The following is a 10829-nucleotide window of genomic DNA, read 5'->3' on the forward strand; positions in this document are numbered from 1 at the left end:
TCTGGTTCATGACCTGATCACCTTTTTTCTGGAATCACGAACATTATATAAGAATTCAGAGATCTGTTGATTATATATACTGCCGTTGAGGCTGCTTCCGCCCAATAGCTCCCATCAAGACCTGTTTCACTCAACATCGCTCTGACCTTGTCCATAATGGTCCTGCTCATTCTCTCTGATAAGTCGTTATGTTGCGGTGTATAGCGGCACATATTGTGTCTCCTTATCCCTGCTTCTCTGCACAACTGGTCCATCTTCTGATTGCAGAACTCTATACCATTGCCAGTCCTTAAGCTTTTGATCTTTCTGCCCGTTTGGTTTTCAATGAGTGCTTTCCATTCTGCAAAACAATTAAACACTTCACATTTAGCCTTTAAAAAATAAATCCAAACTTTCTTAGAATAGTCATCTGTAAAAGTTAGAAATTTTTACCCTCTGATAAACTCTCGACAGTATTAGGTGATCCCCAAAGATCTGATTGTATGTAGTCTAAGACTCCTTTGGTAGTGTACTTTGCTTTCAGGAACTTCTGTCTGTGCGCCTTTCCCATTGCACATCCTTCGCAGAACTCGAGTCTTCCAACTTCTTCTTTCTTGAGAAGTCCCTTTCTCGCTGAAGTCTCCATTAACCGGAAACTCATGTGAGCCAGTCTTGTATGCCATCTCTTTGTGAGATCAATCTCTCTGGATGCTTCATTGACTTCTGGTCTTCTTAATGTGCCTTGAAGAAAGTAGAGACTGTTGTTGTATTTTCCTGATATGACTTCCTTTCAAGCTTTGTAAAACCTGATCATGTAATCCTTTCCTGTGAAGCTGCAACCGGCTTGTTCTAGTTGACCGTAAGATATCAGGTTTCTTCCCATTTGTGGAATGTATCGAACGTCGCTTAGAGTGACTACGGACCCATCAAAGTTATCTATTGTTATTTTTCCCATGCCTTGAACTCTACATGATGAGTTGTTTCCCATCATAACCATATTTCCTTCAAACTCCAAAAACTCTGATAAGAGATCTTTCCAAGGAGTTATGTGAAACGTGCATCCTGAGTCCAACACCCATTCATCTCCTGACACTATTAAGCTAGATGTTAAGGGTATAGGTCCTGGTAAGTCTTTAGCCACGTTTGTTGAGCTCCCTTGCTTTGAAAAATCTTGTGAGCTCTTGCGCTATGGACAATCTCTTTTCCAATGCTTGTCGCTCCCACATATCCAACATTCTTTATCTGGTTTCTTCTGCTGCTTTCTCTTTGATTTTGACCTAAATCTGTTCCTAGGCTTGTTGTTCCCTTGCTTGTAGTTTCCTGAGTCACTCCTGGTAGATAATCTTCCCTTTGACTCGCAATATAAGCCCTCTGACTGTCTGCCTTTTGCTTGAGCTCCACCTCTATGGAGTATGTTGCAGTGGTGACTTCATTCACGGTCAGTGTATCTTTCCCAGTTCAATATTGGAGCGTATGCACCAATGGCTCATAGGCTGTAGGTAGTCTAGAGAGCAGTTGAATGGCTTGGTCTTCGTCTGAGATGTCGATCTTTATACTAGCTAAATCTTGTACAAGCTTTAGGAAGGAGTCAAAGTTTTCCTCCATAGATTTGTCTGCTTCCATCCTGAAGCATGAAAACTTCTTCTTGAGATTGATGCGGTTTAGCAAGGATTTTGTTTGATAATCCCTCTACAATGCTTTCCACGTCCCAAGAGCTGTAGTCTCATTCATAATCTTTCTCAAGATTACATCACTGAGACAAGTGGTGAATAGACTCCTTACTCTTAGATCTCATTCTGCCTTCTTTAGATCTTTCTTTACATCGACATCTCCCTCTTGCTTTCCTGTATCAGCTTCTTAAGCAGTTCCTTCTTGAAGCACTGATAGCAGACCTTGAATCTCCAGCTGCGCCATCATTTTAAACTTCCAAAGTCTAAAGTCACCCTTCCCATCAAACTTTTCGATCTCGAACCTCCCTGGTGTAGGATCCATTATGTTTGATGTGAGATCCTCGCTTCCTGTTACCTGCAGATAACAATCCAAAAACAATCCCACAGCAACTAGATCCACAGCAAATTTTCAAGATCAGATCGATTTAGAATAAGAGTAAGAATTGAACTTCCTTTGAACTCGTGATCAACTTCCTCTTGTAGATCGATGCTTCTCGATCTACAGTCTTCGTAGAACAGGTAGTTCTACTGAATCAGGATCTTGATCCTGACTTCTGGATTCTTCAAAACTCTCTAACCGAGCTCTGATATCACTTGTAGAATAATCCAAACGCTATACTCAATCCTCTTGTGTTTGATTTTTCGATCGCTTAACTTTCTCAATCTCTCATGTCTCTCGTTTGTTTGCAGATCACGGCTCCACACACACACTCGAGAACGCAACGAGTAAAGAAAGCAAAAGAGAAAGACACACGCGAAGTTTTAGAGTTCCCCTGACCTTGGGTACATCTCCTTCAGGATCGGCACATAGAATTCACTATATCTTTGGAGTGTTACAACGAGATCGAGCTACAACAATGGCGAATGCGCCTAACCAGAAAGGTAGAAGAAGATAAGGCCGTTACGACTGTAATCACCAATCCTCTGCTTCTCCTCTTTCTTTGATATATACACTCGAGCTTCTAACAGCTCATGAGCTTCATTACTTTCACCTGAGGCCCATCTAACTTCACACTCTTCTTTGTTTCAGGTCCGAGGCTTGACAACCTCACAAAAGTAAATTAGTAAATTCTAATTCAATGCATAAGTAACATAACACATAGAATTTATTACAAAAAGAAGTAATCTAAATCACCACATTTTATTTTCATGTTTTTAAATTACCTTAATTCATCTTTCAACTCCCACATTTCTCCCTCTTCCATAATTCCAGATTATATCTTCTCATCTTTTAAACTTCTTTGATATTCGGGGGTATACGAGGGGCCGAGTCTGAATCGATTAATTCTCTGAAAATTGTTTACCAGCATTAGATAGACCCGGTTGCTCACAATGAGAGTTAGATATTCATATTGCACGACCACACAAGCGAAAAAGTATGAAATGATAGGTTTTGAATCCGGGGTGATTAATACTTTTTTCAACGTCATTTAACCACTCGATCACGCTTGTGTGGTTCATCTACAATCTTCTTTTTCTCACATCATTTCATCTGTCCTGTCACCTTCTTTTCATATATCAGTTTCCCTTTTCCACATAGCTGCAGATTTTCTTCTCAGTTTTAAATCTCTCTTCAGATACAATACAATTAATAATTCAAATCAAAGATAAAGTAAACATACATTCTTATTCAATACATAACAGTAAATTTAATTTGATTTTCAGTAATTTTTACAAAAGGAGGTCATTTTAATCACCTCATTTTATCTTTCATATTTTGAAATAACCTCATTTCATCTTTTATGTATTCCCCTTCTTCCATAGTTTCAGATCACATCTTAATAGAAATCTCCCAAAGATTGCACTCGAAGGTTGGTGAAGGATAGACTTTGATTGAGAAATCAATCAAAGGAAGGTGGAATGGGTGGTGGATAGAAGTCGAAGATGGAAGATGAACTTCAGAGACTGATTTGCGGATGGATCATCCCTCAATTGATATGTTTGTTGCTGAATAGGGTTGCATCATCCCCTCCTCCTTTAAAACGATTTGCCCTCAAATCCGTCGTAATGTAGAACCGGTGGCCGTGAGAGTTGTCCCACGTTATACGCCTATGGTCTGCCTTTGGGAATCACTCGCCTAGCAATAACATTACGAAAGAGGATTGAGCTGTCTCGGTTCAACTTCAAAAAGGATGATCTCTTGGCCTCTCGTAGAACTTTTTTTTTTTTTTGAGAAGATGGAAAGAAGAGAATGATGAATGACAGAAGTGAACACCGAACCCTCAAGTCTGCTCTGATACCAAATAATAGAAATCTCCCAAAGATTGCACTCGAAGGTTGGTGAAGGATAGACTTTGATTGACAAATCAATCAAAGGAAGGTGGAATGGGTGGTGGATAGAAGTCGAAGATGGAAGATGAACTTCAGAGACTGATTTGCGGATGGATCAATCCCTTGTGTAGAAGTGCCAATGATCGTGAGTATTACGCCCACAAACAATGATCAAAGGCGAAGCGCCGTGCAGAGAATCAACTCCTAGGCATTACGGTGTTCCTAAGAACAAAGGATTCAATAAATTTAAAGTAGATTTATTAAAAAGATTGAATGATTTGAAACAATACAAAGCATGCCTTTATATAATAGGCTGTGGATAAAAATAAATATACTAGTCAAACCTAGAAACTATAAAGCTCTTAAAACCATGAAGACTTGACTAGGAATATTGACTTGACCAAAGACCAAGAATATTTGACCAGCTCCTTGGCTGGCCGTGTCCTTCTGTATTGTCGACGGTCTCTGAATTGCCGTCAGATTGATATATTATTCGACCATACCTTGTATTATCTTGTTGGACCTTTCTTCTTTGGACTGAAGCATGATCATAAGCACATATTTAGTAAATCTTCAAGCCTATATCAATTAAACCCAATCCCATAAGCCAAACCCTCAATTGATATGTTTGTTGCCGAATAGGGTTATATCACATCTTCTCATCTTTCGACGTTGTCAACAATTGCCAGCCAACCTTGCAAGTTGAAACTATGGAAAAGACGTCGATCTTGCTTGGAGCAGAAATTTCAACCTTGCAAGTTGAAACTGCATTTAATTTTTGTGTGTCCTTTTGCATAAAAGGTACGGGAGTTGATATCTAATTTCTTAGGCGGATTTGACCCTTGGCGTGTGTGAACTCTTTTAATTCTGCTTGGAAGATGTCATTGAAGGCTACTATATTTCCACCTACCGGACTTTATGACTGTCCCCCAACAGCAAGCCATCACCTGCGCACTTCCCTCCCATAGAACGGGAAGAAATTTGAGCTTTTGATATAATGGCAAGACTGCAAGAGCATGGATCTTCTTCCTAATTTTTCAGTCATTTTCTCAACATATTATTATAGAATCTTACTTATAAATGTTTGGTTGGTGGTTTTGTCTCTTTACTGTTAACAATCTCTATTTCAAAAGAAGATTATAATGCTTCTCAGGAACACTCGAAGACAACCATCAACAGAATTTAAATTAGAAATTCTGAGAGATACTAGATCAGAAAACCAGTAATGTATCCCACCTACAACTTTGCTTTTAATGAATATGCAGTCTGCTGCCCTATTTAACACACGAATCTCCGGTCATAAAATAATCCAATAAATTAAAATTCCAGCCAAAACTGCTGACAACAATCTAACAATATGTTTCCAGAAAGACCATAACCCAAAAACTATTACGATTGAACCTGTAGCATCCAGGTAGAGAGCTCTCTCACTTGGAGTTGAATTATAAAAGCAGTTGGTAATGATAAGCATCATATAGCTTTAAACACATTACATTTCTAGCCAGTAAGAAAAAATAAGAGGGTTCCATCCCACCAATCTTTCTTAGTTTCTTACAGTCCTTATGATGAACCAATTAAGAAGGGTAAACAAATAGCTCAAAAAACATTACGGGTATCACCTGCTATAGGAATAAAATGAGTATGGAGAACGGCTTCGGTCTCTTCTGCTTCTCCTGCTATGCCTATGCCTTACCGGAGACCTCGAACTCGAGTGGTTTCTGCGACGTGAAGGTGACCTTGATATCTTGCATATTTACATGATTTTAGCCATTCATTCTTGTATATTTTGAGCATATAGATTAGGTATTAGGCATTTTTAGGTTCATATTGCATTCATATTTCTTTATTAGGTGTTAAAACATCCTATGGAGTGATTTAAGAAGTTTGGAAGGTTTGTGATCCAAAAAGAAGTGAAGAATGAAGCTTGGCCAATCCAAGACAAGCATGTTGGTCGAACTGACCGGGGAGAACTGAGCAGGGACTGTCACCCGCGCGGCCTGAATCCAGTTCAAGAGAAGCGACCTGACTAGGGAGGAACCACCGGGGCACTCCACCCGCGCGGCCTGCATGTGGAGAACTGACAGGGGAGCTGCACCCGCGCGGGAATGACCAGGATGAGAAGATCCGAAGTGCGCGGGTAGAGACGCGCGGGGAGGATCGGTTCAGTCTACCCAGACCATTTTCTTAAGTCTTTGGTCGAGAATTAAGTGTCCCAAAGCCATTTTAGTCATTTTATCTTGATGTTTTAGGCTTTCTAAACCTAAGTATAAATACTCTTGTTATCCTAATATTAGATCTAACTCTTTTTCTCTCAAAAACACATTTGTAAATCTTGAAGAAAGCTTGGATCTTTGATCCTTTTTCATCTTATTTTCTTTGTGTTTGTTGGATTATCTTGTTCACTAAGCATGTCTAACCTTGAATCATCCTTGGTTTTTGGGTTAATCATGTCTATTAGTGAGTAGATCTATCTAGGATTCATGGGCTAGGATGATTAAGGGTGATTAGTGAAGATCTAGGGTGTTTAGTGTTAAATCTACTTCTTTCCTTGCTTGTTGAGGGTTCTCAATGCTATTTTAGTCTTGATCATACTAAAATAGATCTTTAGGCCTTTGATGCACGGAATGTGTATGATGAAATGTCTGAACCAACTCTTCATTGCTTTTAGCTTACTTTACCAAAGGGATTTGTTGTTAAAAGAGTTAGGATTGCTATTAGACTTGTTCTCCATGATTGCTTTAGTAACATTCAACCAAAGGGATTTGATGCTTGAGTTTCTTTAGCAAATGAACATTCATCTAGGGATAGAGCTTGTTTAGTATTGTGTCTAGGCATAAGAAAGTGCTTGATTGATAGCTTGTCACCTTCAGATTGGATCTACATCACCCAAGATCAAATGCCTAGCCCAATGAGTCCACTTTCTTCATATTAAGAAAGAAAGTTCACTCTTTTATTGCATTTCTAGTCTAGTTTTAGTTCACTTCACTTCACTCAATTGGTTGCACTTAGATTAAGTATAGACTTGCATTCCCTTTGCATTAGAATCACATAGGATTGGTTCGACATCTCTTATACTACATCATTTGATAGGGAGCCTTGAAAACTTCCACTATAAGACCTCAATCTTGACAAGTCCGGAGGCATCTCTAGATTAAGCAGCAATCTTGCTCTATAACAGAGGTTGTTCGTTTCACCATCTGTCATCTTCATCCAGCTGATCCATTTATATGATCGATGATCCATCCAGATTTTATGAGATTGTTTGTTTGTCTATCGACATGGTTTATCTAGATGAATCATTTAAATGAATTTTTATTTGTTTATTTAATTTCATTTTCATCCAGAAGAGTTTAGCAAACAAATTACTAATATACCCTTGTTTTGATTTAATTATATTTTATTTTTGTTTTACTAAATTAGTTTTTTTTAATTAATTATTTAAAATATATTATTTTAAACTATGGTTTTTGCGAGAAAACACATTTTTACAGATTTGACGGAAAAACATTTTTGCGGTTTTAGCGAGAAAATACTTTTTGCGGGAAAATGCTTTTTGTGGTTTTGGCGGGAAAATGCGAACGAGAAAAGACGTTTTTGTGGTTTTGTAATTGTTTTTTTGAGTGACAAAGTGATATTAGATTTAAGGTTGTAATTTTTGAATTATATAAGAGTATAATAGAGATTATACCATTTTGATAAACTCATCTTCATCCAGGTGATCCAATTTGAATCAGCCAGCTGATCTTTAAAATTAAGCCTAAATTTTTTAACTCATTCAGATGAACCATCTAGATGACTTATACTTTTAATGTCTAAAAGAACAAAACTCCCATCTTCATCCAAATGGCCCATCTGGATGAAGAAACGAACATCCCCTAAATCTCTAAATTTTCTGCAAAACCAAGATTCAGCAACTAAGGTTAATCATTGAAAGAGACTACTGGGCACGAACACAATATCTCCATAATATTGCAGGGATCTCATCATCGAGCAGGTGACATAATATTAATCAAATTTGTCTATTAATCGCGTCTCTGCTCAATTCATTTCGTTTTCCTAAGATTGCATGGCAAAACCCTGGAGCTAAGGGGAAGCAATCTCGCATTAAAAACAACAGCATCGAAAGAATAAAAGAGCTACCTAGAAAATCAGTGAAATCGTATGACTTACCGGCGAATCACGTTGTTGGTATGGTTGAAACGGCCCAAGAGTTTGTTGTCCAAAACTATCGGAGTCGCCGTTATCGAGCAGAACACTTGATCACCATTGACAAGGAGATCCTAAAGATGAGAACGTAGGGACTCACTGATGAGGAAGATGTGGCTTTGTGGAAAGGGAAAGGAGATATGTTTCGAGCTGCGTTTGACACCAATCAAACTTGGCATCTAATGCGAGTGCAGCAGACAAAGGTTCAGTGGTATAAGGGCATCTTGTTCTCTGGATCAACACCCAAGTACTCTGTTATGACCTGGATAGCAGCACACAACAGACTGGCTACGAGAGACCGACTGCTGCAGTGGAATGCTCAAGCGAATGCTCAGTGCATCCTCTGCAACTCTGCAGTTGAAACCCGAGACCATTTATTCTTCATTTGTCCTTTCACAGAGACAATTTGGCGGAACCTTTCCAGGAAGCTTCTTGGACAGAACTACTCTTCAACTTGGAGTCAAGTTCTCGATCTCATCTCATATCGATAAATCAGGTCCCAGAGGTGAACAAATTCCTCCTTAGATACATGTTGCAGGTCTCCGTGCACACGATTTGGCTTGAGAGAAACGGTAGAAGACATGGCACGGCGCAGCGTACTCCAAGATTTCTTATCAAGTTCATCGACAAGCAAACAAGGAACCGAATCAGTTCTTTACAAGGACGAGGAGGAACTCTTTTCAACCAAGCTATGGTGACTTGGTTTTCGTCTAAAGATTAGATGGAACCTCAACACTGTTATTGTTTTGAAAAACCTTTCACATATTTAGACTAAAGATGCATTAGTTTGTACAAAAGCCTTTTTTATTTGAATAAATTTAACATTCTTTCAAAAAAAACGGCCCAAGAGAACACAGAGAGAGGAAAAATTTCAAAAGTTTCCAACATTGTCACTTCTCAGCGCAAGAGACGATGGATGACTAAGGCTATTACAGATGCAAATGAATGGAAATTGGCTCATGCAACAGCAATACCTTCCACTCTTGTCCCCATGGATCCTCTGAAACTGATGTTATTTGTAGATCCGATGCCGGGTGAAAAAAAGAACAAAATGCAGCTGGACTAGCATGGATCATCTCTGATAATCGAAGTGAGAGATTTAAGTCTTACATTGAATCTATGCTGTATGTGATCTCGTCTCTGCAGCGGAGGAACATGCAATCGCACTTCAGCTTAGGAATGTGGTTTTTTCTGACTCCCTGCAATTAGTGTCAGCAATTTCCGAGGGATACAGTGGCCCTCTCATAATTTATATTTGTTTTACATTAAAATTTAAATGCAAAATAAAGGTAAATAACTAAAAAACTAGAAGACATTCACTTATTTACAACCGTGTCATTATTATCATACCCAAAATCCAACCCGTTTTCTGACCTAGAACCTGACCCATTTGTAACCCTAAATCCAAAAATTAAAACACAATCCCCTTCACCTCCCACAACCCAATTTTGTTGTTTTGTTCTTAACCCAGATTTACACTTGTTTTCTTGTTCTTATCCCAAATCGTTCAACCTGTTATCGTCTTTTGTCTATTTCCTCTCATCTGAATTGAATCTCATCTTCATTGCGAAAAAATCGCAACATAGAAGAACATTGAGTATTATTAGTACAACTAGTACAACTCAAACTAGTATAGTACCACTCAAACCAGTACAACTAGATTGAATATAACTAGTACAACTAGTACAACTTGTACAACTAGGTTGAATATAACCAGTATAACTAGTAAAACTATAACATGTATAACTAGTACAACATTACAATTAATATGGTGATATTTGGTTTTGGTTTTCAGTGTATAAATGATGCTATCAATAAAATTATATAGAATTAATGAGACATGTTGGTCTGCTATTTTCCCGCTTGCATTTGTCAAAATACATAAATAGTTTGTTTTCAATAATATTTGATTTGGATCATCTTCATTTTTTTGCTCTCGAAACCCGAAGAGAGTAGCTGCGGAGAGAGACAAGTTGCAGTAGAAGAACATTTATAAGACTATACTGCAAAAATGATGTAAAATCATTATGAATTTGAAAAGGATGCATAAGCAATCATGTTGGTGTTTGAACTATGACAATAATAAATTTTGCTTATATGTGTTACCACAAAACCTCATGTTTATGTTCGACAGATATCAAAGCAATACTCGATTATATGTCGTATAAAAAACATACAAAGAAACAGACTAACAAAGAAAAAAATTATAATATTTTAATACATAAGAGAACTCCTAAACATTTTCGAAATAATGGTGGAATTATTTATTTATTGTAAATCACTTTTTTAAAATAATATAATTTTTATATACATTTTTTGCTGTTTATTTGGAATAATATTTTTTCTATTCTAAATGTTGAAAATTAAAATAAAAATATTTATAATTAAATACTAATTACAAAATCATGTGTATTAAAGATACTTAAAATATTTTTATTAATCGTGAGTATTCTAAAACTTTGATTCAACAATAAGCACATATATTTTGATTAAAACATTTGATATAAAATAATTTGATGTTTGATTTAAACTTTTTAAAAAAGTTTTTTGAATTAATAAGATACAAACTAATAAATATTCGTAAGACGATTATGCCCACATGTGCGGACAAAACACCTAGTAACAAGATATATAATACATATTAATTTTATAGGGTTAATTTATGTAATAGCTAATTTTGAGAGCAAAATTTGAAATATAGCA

The sequence above is a fragment of the Raphanus sativus genome, chromosome 9, assembly GCF_000801105.2.
Source record: "Raphanus sativus cultivar WK10039 chromosome 9, ASM80110v3, whole genome shotgun sequence".
In the NCBI taxonomy this organism is placed as follows: domain Eukaryota; kingdom Viridiplantae; phylum Streptophyta; class Magnoliopsida; order Brassicales; family Brassicaceae; genus Raphanus; species Raphanus sativus.